General features: G+C 46.2%; 28 pseudogenes; all 28 read right to left on the bottom strand.

Annotated features, from left to right (window-relative positions):
• Positions 1-44: 44 nt before the first annotated feature.
• On the bottom strand, positions 45-163 carry LOC133567300 (5S ribosomal RNA; annotated as a pseudogene).
• A 364-nt stretch (positions 164-527) lies between these two features.
• LOC133567757 (5S ribosomal RNA) lies at positions 528-646 on the bottom strand (annotated as a pseudogene).
• A 368-nt stretch (positions 647-1,014) lies between these two features.
• Positions 1,015-1,133, bottom strand: LOC133566883 (5S ribosomal RNA; annotated as a pseudogene).
• Positions 1,134-1,497: 364 nt separating this feature from the next.
• LOC133567674 (5S ribosomal RNA) lies at positions 1,498-1,616 on the bottom strand (annotated as a pseudogene).
• A 364-nt stretch (positions 1,617-1,980) lies between these two features.
• Positions 1,981-2,099, bottom strand: LOC133565947 (5S ribosomal RNA; annotated as a pseudogene).
• Positions 2,100-2,463: 364 nt separating this feature from the next.
• LOC133565143 (5S ribosomal RNA) lies at positions 2,464-2,582 on the bottom strand (annotated as a pseudogene).
• Positions 2,583-2,950: 368 nt separating this feature from the next.
• On the bottom strand, positions 2,951-3,069 carry LOC133565417 (5S ribosomal RNA; annotated as a pseudogene).
• A 364-nt stretch (positions 3,070-3,433) lies between these two features.
• Positions 3,434-3,552, bottom strand: LOC133565923 (5S ribosomal RNA; annotated as a pseudogene).
• Positions 3,553-3,920: 368 nt separating this feature from the next.
• On the bottom strand, positions 3,921-4,039 carry LOC133565319 (5S ribosomal RNA; annotated as a pseudogene).
• A 364-nt stretch (positions 4,040-4,403) lies between these two features.
• LOC133565717 (5S ribosomal RNA) lies at positions 4,404-4,522 on the bottom strand (annotated as a pseudogene).
• A 364-nt stretch (positions 4,523-4,886) lies between these two features.
• On the bottom strand, positions 4,887-5,005 carry LOC133567756 (5S ribosomal RNA; annotated as a pseudogene).
• Positions 5,006-5,373: 368 nt separating this feature from the next.
• On the bottom strand, positions 5,374-5,492 carry LOC133565787 (5S ribosomal RNA; annotated as a pseudogene).
• A 364-nt stretch (positions 5,493-5,856) lies between these two features.
• Positions 5,857-5,975, bottom strand: LOC133567148 (5S ribosomal RNA; annotated as a pseudogene).
• A 364-nt stretch (positions 5,976-6,339) lies between these two features.
• Positions 6,340-6,458, bottom strand: LOC133567016 (5S ribosomal RNA; annotated as a pseudogene).
• Positions 6,459-6,825: 367 nt separating this feature from the next.
• LOC133565317 (5S ribosomal RNA) lies at positions 6,826-6,944 on the bottom strand (annotated as a pseudogene).
• A 364-nt stretch (positions 6,945-7,308) lies between these two features.
• LOC133565890 (5S ribosomal RNA) lies at positions 7,309-7,427 on the bottom strand (annotated as a pseudogene).
• Positions 7,428-7,791: 364 nt separating this feature from the next.
• LOC133567755 (5S ribosomal RNA) lies at positions 7,792-7,910 on the bottom strand (annotated as a pseudogene).
• Positions 7,911-8,278: 368 nt separating this feature from the next.
• On the bottom strand, positions 8,279-8,397 carry LOC133567672 (5S ribosomal RNA; annotated as a pseudogene).
• Positions 8,398-8,761: 364 nt separating this feature from the next.
• LOC133565945 (5S ribosomal RNA) lies at positions 8,762-8,880 on the bottom strand (annotated as a pseudogene).
• Positions 8,881-9,244: 364 nt separating this feature from the next.
• Positions 9,245-9,363, bottom strand: LOC133565142 (5S ribosomal RNA; annotated as a pseudogene).
• Positions 9,364-9,731: 368 nt separating this feature from the next.
• LOC133565415 (5S ribosomal RNA) lies at positions 9,732-9,850 on the bottom strand (annotated as a pseudogene).
• Positions 9,851-10,214: 364 nt separating this feature from the next.
• On the bottom strand, positions 10,215-10,333 carry LOC133565921 (5S ribosomal RNA; annotated as a pseudogene).
• A 368-nt stretch (positions 10,334-10,701) lies between these two features.
• Positions 10,702-10,820, bottom strand: LOC133565316 (5S ribosomal RNA; annotated as a pseudogene).
• Positions 10,821-11,184: 364 nt separating this feature from the next.
• On the bottom strand, positions 11,185-11,303 carry LOC133565716 (5S ribosomal RNA; annotated as a pseudogene).
• Positions 11,304-11,667: 364 nt separating this feature from the next.
• Positions 11,668-11,786, bottom strand: LOC133567754 (5S ribosomal RNA; annotated as a pseudogene).
• Positions 11,787-12,154: 368 nt separating this feature from the next.
• LOC133565786 (5S ribosomal RNA) lies at positions 12,155-12,273 on the bottom strand (annotated as a pseudogene).
• A 364-nt stretch (positions 12,274-12,637) lies between these two features.
• LOC133567147 (5S ribosomal RNA) lies at positions 12,638-12,756 on the bottom strand (annotated as a pseudogene).
• Positions 12,757-13,120: 364 nt separating this feature from the next.
• Positions 13,121-13,239, bottom strand: LOC133567014 (5S ribosomal RNA; annotated as a pseudogene).
• Between the last annotated feature and the right edge of the window lie 357 nt (positions 13,240-13,596).

Below are 13,596 nucleotides of genomic sequence, written 5' to 3'. Positions count from 1 at the left end.
AACAAAAGGGAGAAAGTGCGCCCTATACTGGGGGCATCGCTAAAAGCCTACAGCACTTGGTATTCCTAGGGAGTCTCCCAACTAAGTACTAACCAGGCCAGACCCAGGTTAGCTTCCGAGATCAGACGAGATTGGGCGATCTTCGGGTTGTATGGCCGTAAGCCGAGAGGCAGTCCTCAGAATTCAATTTTTAGATGTGGCAAGCTGGTTGACAGGACCTTTCTGCAATGAGCTACACGTGTGTAATACAATAATCACTGCTCTTTTTCTCAGCCTATGTAACTCTTTGGACTTGTGCCCCACTGTTAGCACTGAAGTGCCTTGAGGCACATGGGTCACTGTTGGCGACACTGCAAATCTTGCTATAAATTTCAGACCGAGTCAAAACTAAACTTGTTTTGGGTGGAGAACAGCGTTTTGTTTGGACGAGCATAATGTAGCGTTTTGACAAGTGTGGCAAGTATCTATAGCCATTGTGACAAAAACAAAAGTGAGAAAGTGCGCCCTATACTGGGAGCATCGCTAAAAGCCTACAGCACCTGGTATTCCTAGGCAGTCTCCCATCCAAGTACTAACCAGGCCAGACCCAGCTTAGCTTCCGAGATCAGACGAGATCGGGCGATCTTCGGGCAGTATGGCCGTAAGCCGAGAGGTAGTCCTCAGAATTCAATTTTTAAATGTGGCAAGCTGGTTGACAGGACCTGTCTGCAATGAGCTACACGTGTGTGATACAATAATCACTGCTCTTTTTCTCAGCCTATGTAACTCTTTGGACTTTTGCCCCAATGTTAGCACTGAAGTGCCTTGAGGCACATGGGTCACTGTTGGCGACACTGCAAATCTTGCTATAAATTTCAGACCGAGTCAAAAATAAACAAACATGTTTTGGGTGGAGACCAGCGGTTTGTTTGGACGAGCATAATGTAGCGTTTTGACAAGTGTGGCAAATATCTATAGCCATTGTGAAAAAAACAAAAGGGAGAAAGTGCGCCCTATACTGGTAGCATCGCTAAAAGCCTACAGCACCTGGTATTCCTAGGGAGTCTCGCAACCAAGTACTAACCAGGCCAGACCCAGCTTAGCTTCCGAGATCAGACGAGATCGGGCGATCTTCGGGTAGTATGGCCGTAAGCCGAGAGGTAGTCCTCAGAATTCAATTTTTAAATGTGGCAAGCTGGTTGACAGGACCTTTCTGCAATGAGTTACACGTGTGTGATACAATAATCACTGCTCTTTTTCTCAGCCTATGTAACTCTTACGACTTTTGCCCCACTGTTAGCACTGAAGTGCCTTGAGGCGCATGGGTCACTATTGGCGACACTGCAAATCTTGCTATAAATTTCAGACCGAGTCAAAACTAAACATGTTTTGGGTGGAGACCAGCGTTTTGTTTGGACGAGCATAATGTAGCGTTTTGACAAGTGTGGCAAGTATCTATAGCCATTGTGACAAAAACAAAAGGGAGAAAGTGCGCCCTATAATGGGAGCATCGCTAAAAGCCTACAGCACCTGGTATTCCTAGGCAGTCTCCCATCCAAGTACTAACCAGGCCAGACCCAGCTTAGCTTCCGAGATCAGACGAGATCGGGCGATCTTCGGGTAGTATGGCCGTAAGCCGAGAGGCAATCCTCAGAATTCAATTTTTAAATGTGGCAAGCTGGTTGACAGGACCTTTCTGCAATGAGCTACACGTGTGTGATACAATAATCACTGCTCTTTTTCTCAGCCTATGTAACTCTTTGGACTTTTGCCCCACTGTTAGCACTGAATTGCCTTGAGGCACATGGGTCACTGTTGGCGACACTGCAAATCTTGCTATAAATTTCAGACCGAGTCAAAACTAAACATGTTTTGGGTGGAGACCAGCGTTTTGTTTGGACGAGCATAATGTAGCGTTTTGACAAGTGTGGCAAGTATCTATAGCCATTGTGACAAAAACAAAAGGGAGAAAGTGCGCCCTATACTGGGAGCATCGCTAAAAGCCTACAGCACCTGGTATTCCTAGGCAGTCTCCCATCCAAGTATTAACCAGGCCAGACCCAGCTTAGCTTCCGAGATCAGACGAGATCGGGCGATCTTCGGGTAGTATGGCCGTAAGCCGAGAGGCAGTCCTCAGAATTCAATTTTTAGATGTGGCAAGCTGGTTGACAGGACCTTTCTGCAATGAGCTACACGTCTGTGATACAATAATCACTGCTCTTTTTCTCAGCCTATGTAACTCTTTGGACTTTTGCCCCACTGTTAGCACTGAAGTGCCTTGAGGCACATGGGTCACTGCTGGTGACACTGCAAATCTTGCTATAAATTTCAGACCGAGTCAAAACTAAACTTGTTTTGGGTGGAGAACAGCGTTTTGTTTGGACGAGCATAATGTAGCGTTTTGACAAGTGTGGCAAGTATCTATAGCCATTGTGACAAAAACAAAAGGGAGAAAGTGCGCCCTATACTGGGAGCATCGCTAAAAGCCTACAGCACCTGGTATTCCTAGGCAGTCTCCCATCCAAGTACTAACCAGGCCAGACCCAGCTTAGCTTCCGAGATCAGACGAGATCGGGCGAGCTTCGGGCAGTATGGCCGTAAGCCGAGAGGCTGTCCTCAGAATTCAATTTTTAAATGTGGCAAGCTGGTTGACAGGACCTTTCTGCAATGAGCTACACGTGTGTGATACAATAATCACTGCTCTTTTTCTCAGCCTATGTAACTCTCTGGACTTTTGCCCCAATGTTAGCACTGAAGTGCCTTGAGGCACATGGGTCACTGTTGGCGACACTGCAAATCTTGCTATAAATTTCAGACCGAGTCAAAACTAAACAAACATGTTTTGGGTGGAGACCAGCGGTTTGTTTGGACGAGCATAATGTAGCGTTTTGACAAGTGTGGCAAATATCTATAGCCATTGTGAAAAAAACAAAAGGGAGAAAGTGCGCCCTATACTGGTAGCATCGCTAAAAGCCTACAGCACCTGGTATGCCTAGGGAGTCTCCCAACCAAGTACTAACCAGGCCTAACCCAGCTTAGCTTCCGAGATCAGACGAGATCGGGCGATCTTCGGGTAGTATGGCCGTAAGCCGAGAGGTAGTCCTCAGAATTCAATTTTTAAATGTGGCAAGCTGGTTGACAGGACCTTTCTGCAATGAGTTACACGTGTGCGATACAATAATCACTGCTCTTTTTCTCAGCCTATGTAACTCTTTGGACTTTTTCCCCACTGTTAGCACTGAAGTGCCTTGAGGCACATGGGTCACTGTTGGCGACACTGCAAATCTTGCTATAAATTTCAGACCGAGTCAAAACTAAACTTGTTTTGGGTGGAGACCAGCGTTTTGTTTGGACGAGCATAATGTAGCGTTTTGACAAGTGTGGCAAGTATCTATAGCCATTGTGACAAAAACAAAAGGGAGAAAGTGCGCCCTATACTGGGAGCATCGCTAAAAGCCTACAGCACCTGGTATTCCTAGGCAGTCTCCCATCCAAGTACTAAGCAGGCCAGACCCAGCTTAGCTTCCGAGATCAGACGAGATCGGGCGATCTTCGGGTAGTATGGCCGTAAGCCGAGAGGCAGTCCTCAGAATTCAATTTTTAGATGTGGCAAGCTGGTTGACAGGACCTTTCTGCAATGAGCTACACGTGTGTGATACAATAATCACTGCTCTTTTTCTCAGCCTATGTAACTCTTTGGACTTTTGCCCCACTGTTAGCACTGAAGTGCCTTGAGGCACATGGGTCACTGTTGGCGACACTGCAAATCTTGCTATAAATTTCAGACCGAGTCAAAAATAAACAAACATGTTTTGGGTGGAGACCAGCGGTTTGTTTGGACGAGCATAATGTAGCGTTTTGACAAGTGTGGCAAATATCTATAGCCATTGTGAAAAAAACAAAAGGGAGAAAGTGCGCCCTATACTGGTAGCATCGCTAAAAGCCTACAGCACCTGGTATTCCTAGGGAGTCTCCCAACCAAGTACTAACCAGGCCAGACCCAGCTTAGCTTCCGAGATCAGACGAGATCGGGCGATCTTCGGGTAGTATGGCCGTAAGCCGAGAGGTAGTCCTCAGAATTCAATTTTTAAATGTGGCAAGCTGTTTGACAGGAACTTTCTGCAATGAGCTACACGTGTGTGATACAATAATCACTGCTCTTTTTCTCATCCTATGTAACTCTTACGACTTTTGCCCCACTGTTAGCACTGAAGTGCCTTGAGGCACATGGGTCACTATTGGCGACACTGCAAATCTTGCTATAAATTTCAGACCGAGTCAAAACTAAACATGTTTTGGGTGGAGACCAGCGTTTTGTTTGGACGAGCATAATGTAGCGTTTTGACAAGTGTGGCAAGTATCTATAGCCATTGTGACAAAAACAAAAGGGAGAAAGTGCGCCCTATACTGGGAGCATCGCTAAAAGCCTACAGCACCTGGTATTCCTAGGCAGTCTCCCATCCAAGTACTAACCAGGCCAGACACAGCTTAGCTTCCGAGATCAGACGAGATCGGGCGATCTTCGAGTAGTATGGCCGTAAGCCGAGAGGCAATCCTCAGAATTCAATTTTTAAATGTGGCAAGCTGGTTGACAGGACCTTTCTGCAATGAGCTACACGTGTGTGATACAATAATCACTGCTCTTTTTCTCAGCCTATGTAACTCTTTGGACTTTTGCCCCACTGTTAGCACTGAATTGCCTTGAGGCACATGGGTCACTGTTGGCGACACTGCAAATCTTGCTATAAATTTCAGACCGAGTCAAAACTAAACTTGTTTTGGGTGGAGACCAGCGTTTTGTTTGGACGAGCATAATGTAGCGTTTTGACAAGTGTGGCAAGTATCTATAGCCATTGTGACAAAAACAAAAGGGAGAAAGTGCGCCCTATACTGGGAGCATCGCTAAAAGCCTACAGCACCTGGTATTCCTAGGCAGTCTCCCATCCAAGTACTAACCAGGCCAGACCCAGCTTAGCTTCCGAGATCAGACGAGATCGGGCGATCTTCGGGCAGTATGGCCGTAAGCCGAGAGGCTGTCCTCAGAATTCAATTTTTAAATGTGGCAAGCTGGTTGACAGGACCTTTCTGCAATGAGCTACACGTGTGTGATACAATAATCACTGCTCTTTTTCTCAGCCTATGTAACTCTTTGGACTTTTGCCCCAATGTTAGCACTGAAGTGCCTTGAGGCACATGGGTCACTGTTGGCGACACTGCAAATCTTGCTATAAATTTCAGACCGAGTCAAAACTAAACAAACATGTTTTGGGTGGAGACCAGCGGTTTGTTTGGACGAGCATAATGTAGCGTTTTGACAAGTGTGGCAAATATCTATAGCCATTGTGAAAAAAACAAAAGGGAGAAAGTGCGCCCTATACTGGTAGCATCGCTAAAAGCCTACAGCACCTGGCATTCCTAGGGAGTCTCCCAACCAAGTACTAACCAGGCCAGACCCAGCTTAGCTTCCGAGATCAGACGAGATCGGGCGATCTTCGGGTAGTATGGCCGTAAGCCGAGAGGTAGTCCTCAGAATTCAATTTTTAAATGTGGCAAGCTGGTTGACAGGACCTTTCTGCAATGAGTTACACGTGTGTGATACAATAATCACTGCTCTTTTTCTCAGCCTATGTAACTCTTACGACTTTTGCCCCACTGTTAGCACTGAAGTGCCTTGAGGCACATGGGTCACTATTGGCGACACTGCAAATCTTGCTATAAATTTCAGACCGAGTCAAAACAAAACATGTTTTGGGTGGAGACCAGCGTTTTGTTTGGACGAGCATAATGTAGCGTTTTGACTAGTGTGGCAAGTATCTATAGCCATTGTGACAAAAACAAAAGGGAGAAAGTGCGCCCTATACTGGGAGCATCGCTAAAAGCCTAAAGCACCTGGTATTCCTAGGCAGTCTCCCATCCAAGTAATAACCAGGCCAGACCCAGCTTAGCTTCCGAGATCAGACGAGATCGGGCGATCTTCGGGTAGTATGGCCGTAAGCCGAGAGGCAATCCTCAGAATTCAATTTTTAAATGTGGCAAGCTGGTTGACAGGACCTTTCTGCAATGAGCTACACGTGTGTGATACAATAATCACTGCTCTTTTTCTCAGCCTATGTAACTCTTTGGACTTTTGCCCCACTGTTAGCACTGAAGTGCCTTGAGGCACATGGGTCACTGTTGGCGACACTGCAAATCTTGCTATAAATTTCAGACCGAGTCAAAACTAAACTTGTTTTGGGTGGAGAACAGCGTTTTGTTTGGACGAGCATAATGTAGCGTTTTGACAAGTGTGGCAAGTATCTATAGCCATTGTGACAGAAACAAAAGGGAGAAAGTGCGCCCTATACTGGGAGCATCGCTAAAAGCTTACAGCACCTGGTATTTCTAGGCAGTCTCCCATCCAAGCACTAACCAGGCCAGACCCAACTTAGCTTCCGAGATCAGACGAGATCGGGCTATCTTCGGGTAGTATGGCCGTAAGCCGAGAGGCAGTCCTCAGAATTCAATTTTTAAATGTGCAAGCTGGTTGACAGGACCTTTCTGCAATGAGCTACACGTGTGTGATACAATAATCACTGCTCTTTTTCTCAGCCTATGTAACTCTTTGGACTTTTGCCCCACTGTTAGCACTGAAGTGCCTTGAGGCACATGGGTCACTGTTGGCGACACTGCAAATCTTGCTATAAATTTCAGACCGAGTCAAAAATAAACAAACATGTTTTGGGTAGAGACCAGCGGTTTGTTTGGACGAGCATAATGTAGCGTTTTGACAAGTGTGGCAAATATCTATAGCCATTGTGAAAAAAACAAAAGGGAGAAAGTGCGCCCTATACTGGTAGCATCGCTAAAAGCCTACAGCACCTGGTATTCCTAGGGAGTCTCCCAACCAAGTACTAACCAGGCCAGACCCAGCTTAGCTTCCGAGATCAGACGAGATCGGGCGATCTTCGGGTAGTATGGCCGTAAGCCGAGAGGTAGTCCTCAGAATTCAATTTTTAAATGTGGCAAGCTGTTTGACAGGAACTTTCTGCAATGAGCTACACGTGTGTGATACAATAATCACTGCTCTTTTTCTCATCCTATGTAACTCTTACGACTTTTGCCCCACTGTTAGCACTGAAGTGCCTTGAGGCACATGGGTCACTATTGGCGACACTGCAAATCTTGCTATAAATTTCAGACCGAGTCAAAACTAAACATGTTTTGGGTGGAGACCAGCGTTTTGTTTGGACGAGCATAATGTAGCGTTTTGACAAGTGTGGCAAGTATCTATAGCCATTGTGACAAAAACAAAAGGGAGAAAGTGCGCCCTATACTGGGAGCATCGCTAAAAGCCTACAGCACCTGGTATTCCTAGGCAGTCTCCCATCCGAGTACTAACCAGGCCAGACACAGCTTAGCTTCCGAGATCAGACGAGATCGGGCGATCTTCGAGTAGTATGGCCGTAAGCCGAGAGGCAATCCTCAGAATTCAATTTTTAAATGTGGCAAGCTGGTTGACAGGACCTTTCTGCAATGAGCTACACGTGTGTGATACAATAATCACTGCTCTTTTTCTCAGCCTATGTAACTCTTTGGACTTTTGCCCCACTGTTAGCACTGAATTGCCTTGAGGCACATGGGTCACTGTTGGCGACACTGCAAATCTTGCTATAAATTTCAGACCGTGTCAAAACTAAACTTGTTTTGGGTGGAGACCAGCGTTTTGTTTGGACGAGCATAATGTAGCGTTTTGACAAGTGTGGCAAGTATCTATAGCCATTGTGACAAAAACAAAAGGGAGAAAGTGCGCCCTATACTGGGAGCATCGCTAAAAGCCTACAGCACCTGGTATTCCTAGGCAGTCTCCCATCCAAGTACTAACCAGGCCAGACCCAGCTTAGCTTCCGAGATCAGACGAGATCGGGCGATCTTCGGGCAGTATGGCCGTAAGCCGAGAGGCTGTCCTCAGAATTCAATTTTTAAATGTGGCAAGCTGGTTGACAGGACCTTTCTGCAATGAGCTACACGTGTGTGATACAATAATCACTGCTCTTTTTCTCAGCCTATGTAACTCTTTGGACTTTTGCCCCAATGTTAGCACTGAAGTGCCTTGAGGCACATGGGTCACTGTTGGCGACACTGCAAATCTTGCTATAAATTTCAGACCGAGTCAAAACTAAACAAACATGTTTTGGGTGGAGACCAGCGGTTTGTTTGGACGAGCATAATGTAGCGTTTTGACAAGTGTGGCAAGTATCTATAGCCATTGTGACAAAAACAAAAGGGAGAAAGTGCGCCCTATAATGGGAGCATCGCTAAAAGCCTACAGCACCTGGTATTCCTAGGCAGTCTCCCATCCAAGTACTAACCAGGCCAGACCCAGCTTAGCTTCCGAGATCAGACGAGATCGGGCGATCTTCGGGTAGTATGGCCGTAAGCCGAGAGGCAATCCTCAGAATTCAATTTTTAAATGTGGCAAGCTGGTTGACAGGACCTTTCTGCAATGAGCTACACGTGTGTGATACAATAATCACTGCTCTTTTTCTCAGCCTATGTAACTCTTTGGACTTTTGCCCCACTGTTAGCACTGAATTGCCTTGAGGCACATGGGTCACTGTTGGCGACACTGCAAATCTTGCTATAAATTTCAGACCGAGTCAAAACTAAACATGTTTTGGGTGGAGACCAGCGTTTTGTTTGGACGAGCATAATGTAGCGTTTTGACAAGTGTGGCAAGTATCTATAGCCATTGTGACAAAAACAAAAGGGAGAAAGTGCGCCCTATACTGGGAGCATCGCTAAAAGCCTACAGCACCTGGTATTCCTAGGCAGTCTCCCATCCAAGTATTAACCAGGCCAGACCCAGCTTAGCTTCCGAGATCAGACGAGATCGGGCGATCTTCGGGTAGTATGGCCGTAAGCCGAGAGGCAGTCCTCAGAATTCAATTTTTAGATGTGGCAAGCTGGTTGACAGGACCTTTCTGCAATGAGCTACACGTCTGTGATACAATAATCACTGCTCTTTTTCTCAGCCTATGTAACTCTTTGGACTTTTGCCCCACTGTTAGCACTGAAGTGCCTTGAGGCACATGGGTCACTGCTGGTGACACTGCAAATCTTGCTATAAATTTCAGACCGAGTCAAAACTAAACTTGTTTTGGGTGGAGAACAGCGTTTTGTTTGGACGAGCATAATGTAGCGTTTTGACAAGTGTGGCAAGTATCTATAGCCATTGTGACAAAAACAAAAGGGAGAAAGTGCGCCCTATACTGGGAGCATCGCTAAAAGCCTACAGCACCTGGTATTCCTAGGCAGTCTCCCATCCAAGTACTAACCAGGCCAGACCCAGCTTAGCTTCCGAGATCAGACGAGATCGGGCGAGCTTCGGGCAGTATGGCCGTAAGCCGAGAGGCTGTCCTCAGAATTCAATTTTTAAATGTGGCAAGCTGGTTGACAGGACCTTTCTGCAATGAGCTACACGTGTGTGATACAATAATCACTGCTCTTTTTCTCAGCCTATGTAACTCTCTGGACTTTTGCCCCAATGTTAGCACTGAAGTGCCTTGAGGCACATGGGTCACTGTTGGCGACACTGCAAATCTTGCTATAAATTTCAGACCGAGTCAAAACTAAACAAACATGTTTTGGGTGGAGACCAGCGGTTTGTTTGGACGAGCATAATGTAGCGTTTTGACAAGTGTGGCAAATATCTATAGCCATTGTGAAAAAAACAAAAGGGAGAAAGTGCGCCCTATACTGGTAGCATCGCTAAAAGCCTACAGCACCTGGTATGCCTAGGGAGTCTCCCAACCAAGTACTAACCAGGCCTAACCCAGCTTAGCTTCCGAGATCAGACGAGATCGGGCGATCTTCGGGTAGTATGGCCGTAAGCCGAGAGGTAGTCCTCAGAATTCAATTTTTAAATGTGGCAAGCTGGTTGACAGGACCTTTCTGCAATGAGTTACACGTGTGCGATACAATAATCACTGCTCTTTTTCTCAGCCTATGTAACTCTTTGGACTTTTTCCCCACTGTTAGCACTGAAGTGCCTTGAGGCACATGGGTCACTGTTGGCGACACTGCAAATCTTGCTATAAATTTCAGACCGAGTCAAAACTAAACTTGTTTTGGGTGGAGACCAGCGTTTTGTTTGGACGAGCATAATGTAGCGTTTTGACAAGTGTGGCAAGTATCTATAGCCATTGTGACAAAAACAAAAGGGAGAAAGTGCGCCCTATACTGGGAGCATCGCTAAAAGCCTACAGCACCTGGTATTCCTAGGCAGTCTCCCATCCAAGTACTAAGCAGGCCAGACCCAGCTTAGCTTCCGAGATCAGACGAGATCGGGCGATCTTCGGGTAGTATGGCCGTAAGCCGAGAGGCAGTCCTCAGAATTCAATTTTTAGATGTGGCAAGCTGGTTGACAGGACCTTTCTGCAATGAGCTACACGTGTGTGATACAATAATCACTGCTCTTTTTCTCAGCCTATGTAACTCTTTGGACTTTTGCCCCACTGTTAGCACTGAAGTGCCTTGAGGCACATGGGTCACTGTTGGCGACACTGCAAATCTTGCTATAAATTTCAGACCGAGTCAAAAATAAACAAACATGTTTTGGGTGGAGACCAGCGGTTTGTTTGGACGAGCATAATGTAGCGTTTTGACAAGTGTGGCAAATATCTATAGCCATTGTGAAAAAAACAAAAGGGAGAAAGTGCGCCCTATACTGGTAGCATCGCTAAAAGCCTACAGCACCTGGTATTCCTAGGGAGTCTCCCAACCAAGTACTAACCAGGCCAGACCCAGCTTAGCTTCCGAGATCAGACGAGATCGGGCGATCTTCGGGTAGTATGGCCGTAAGCCGAGAGGTAGTCCTCAGAATTCAATTTTTAAATGTGGCAAGCTGTTTGACAGGAACTTTCTGCAATGAGCTACACGTGTGTGATACAATAATCACTGCTCTTTTTCTCATCCTATGTAACTCTTACGACTTTTGCCCCACTGTTAGCACTGAAGTGCCTTGAGGCACATGGGTCACTATTGGCGACACTGCAAATCTTGCTATAAATTTCAGACCGAGTCAAAACTAAACATGTTTTGGGTGGAGACCAGCGTTTTGTTTGGACGAGCATAATGTAGCGTTTTGACAAGTGTGGCAAGTATCTATAGCCATTGTGACAAAAACAAAAGGGAGAAAGTGCGCCCTATACTGGGAGCATCGCTAAAAGCCTACAGCACCTGGTATTCCTAGGCAGTCTCCCATCCAAGTACTAACCAGGCCAGACACAGCTTAGCTTCCGAGATCAGACGAGATCGGGCGATCTTCGAGTAGTATGGCCGTAAGCCGAGAGGCAATCCTCAGAATTCAATTTTTAAATGTGGCAAGCTGGTTGACAGGACCTTTCTGCAATGAGCTACACGTGTGTGATACAATAATCACTGCTCTTTTTCTCAGCCTATGTAACTCTTTGGACTTTTGCCCCACTGTTAGCACTGAATTGCCTTGAGGCACATGGGTCACTGTTGGCGACACTGCAAATCTTGCTATAAATTTCAGACCGAGTCAAAACTAAACTTGTTTTGGGTGGAGACCAGCGTTTTGTTTGGACGAGCATAATGTAGCGTTTTGACAAGTGTGGCAAGTATCTATAGCCATTGTGACAAAAACAAAAGGGAGAAAGTGCGCCCTATACTGGGAGCATCGCTAAAAGCCTACAGCACCTGGTATTCCTAGGCAGTCTCCCATCCAAGTACTAACCAGGCCAGACCCAGCTTAGCTTCCGAGATCAGACGAGATCGGGCGATCTTCGGGCAGTATGGCCGTAAGCCGAGAGGCTGTCCTCAGAATTCAATTTTTAAATGTGGCAAGCTGGTTGACAGGACCTTTCTGCAATGAGCTACACGTGTGTGATACAATAATCACTGCTCTTTTTCTCAGCCTATGTAACTCTTTGGACTTTTGCCCCAATGTTAGCACTGAAGTGCCTTGAGGCACATGGGTCACTGTTGGCGACACTGCAAATCTTGCTATAAATTTCAGACCGAGTCAAAACTAAACAAACATGTTTTGGGTGGAGACCAGCGGTTTGTTTGGACGAGCATAATGTAGCGTTTTGACAAGTGTGGCAAATATCTATAGCCATTGTGAAAAAAACAAAAGGGAGAAAGTGCGCCCTATACTGGTAGCATCGCTAAAAGCCTACAGCACCTGGCATTCCTAGGGAGTCTCCCAACCAAGTACTAACCAGGCCAGACCCAGCTTAGCTTCCGAGATCAGACGAGATCGGGCGATCTTCGGGTAGTATGGCCGTAAGCCGAGAGGTAGTCCTCAGAATTCAATTTTTAAATGTGGCAAGCTGGTTGACAGGACCTTTCTGCAATGAGTTACACGTGTGTGATACAATAATCACTGCTCTTTTTCTCAGCCTATGTAACTCTTACGACTTTTGCCCCACTGTTAGCACTGAAGTGCCTTGAGGCACATGGGTCACTATTGGCGACACTGCAAATCTTGCTATAAATTTCAGACCGAGTCAAAACAAAACATGTTTTGGGTGGAGACCAGCGTTTTGTTTGGACGAGCATAATGTAGCGTTTTGACTAGTGTGGCAAGTATCTATAGCCATTGTGACAAAAACAAAAGGGAGAAAGTGCGCCCTATACTGGGAGCATCGCTAAAAGCCTAAAGCACCTGGTATTCCTAGGCAGTCTCCCATCCAAGTAATAACCAGGCCAGACCCAGCTTAGCTTCCGAGATCAGACGAGATCGGGCGATCTTCGGGTAGTATGGCCGTAAGCCGAGAGGCAATCCTCAGAATTCAATTTTTAAATGTGGCAAGCTGGTTGACAGGACCTTTCTGCAATGAGCTACACGTGTGTGATACAATAATCACTGCTCTTTTTCTCAGCCTATGTAACTCTTTGGACTTTTGCCCCACTGTTAGCACTGAAGTGCCTTGAGGCACATGGGTCACTGTTGGCGACACTGCAAATCTTGCTATAAATTTCAGACCGAGTCAAAACTAAACTTGTTTTGGGTGGAGAACAGCGTTTTGTTTGGACGAGCATAATGTAGCGTTTTGACAAGTGTGGCAAGTATCTATAGCCATTGTGACAGAAACAAAAGGGAGAAAGTGCGCCCTATACTGGGAGCATCGCTAAAAGCTTACAGCACCTGGTATTTCTAGGCAGTCTCCCATCCAAGCACTAACCAGGCCAGACCCAACTTAGCTTCCGAGATCAGACGAGATCGGGCTATCTTCGGGTAGTATGGCCGTAAGCCGAGAGGCAGTCCTCAGAATTCAATTTTTAAATGTGCAAGCTGGTTGACAGGACCTTTCTGCAATGAGCTACACGTGTGTGATACAATAATCACTGCTCTTTTTCTCAGCCTATGTAACTCTTTGGACTTTTGCCCCACTGTTAGCACTGAAGTGCCTTGAGGCACATGGGTCACTGTTGGCGACACTGCAAATCTTGCTATAAATTTCAGACCGAGTCAAAAATAAACAAACATGTTTTGGGTAGAGACCAGCGGTTTGTTTGGACGAGCATAATGTAGCGTTTTGACAAGTGTGGCAAATATCTATAGCCATTGTGAAAAAAACAAAAGGGAGAAAGTGCGCCCTATACTGGTAG

The sequence above is a fragment of the Nerophis ophidion genome, linkage group LG13, assembly GCF_033978795.1.
Source record: "Nerophis ophidion isolate RoL-2023_Sa linkage group LG13, RoL_Noph_v1.0, whole genome shotgun sequence".
In the NCBI taxonomy this organism is placed as follows: domain Eukaryota; kingdom Metazoa; phylum Chordata; class Actinopteri; order Syngnathiformes; family Syngnathidae; genus Nerophis; species Nerophis ophidion.
This window is presented reverse-complemented; position numbering and strand designations above follow the sequence as displayed.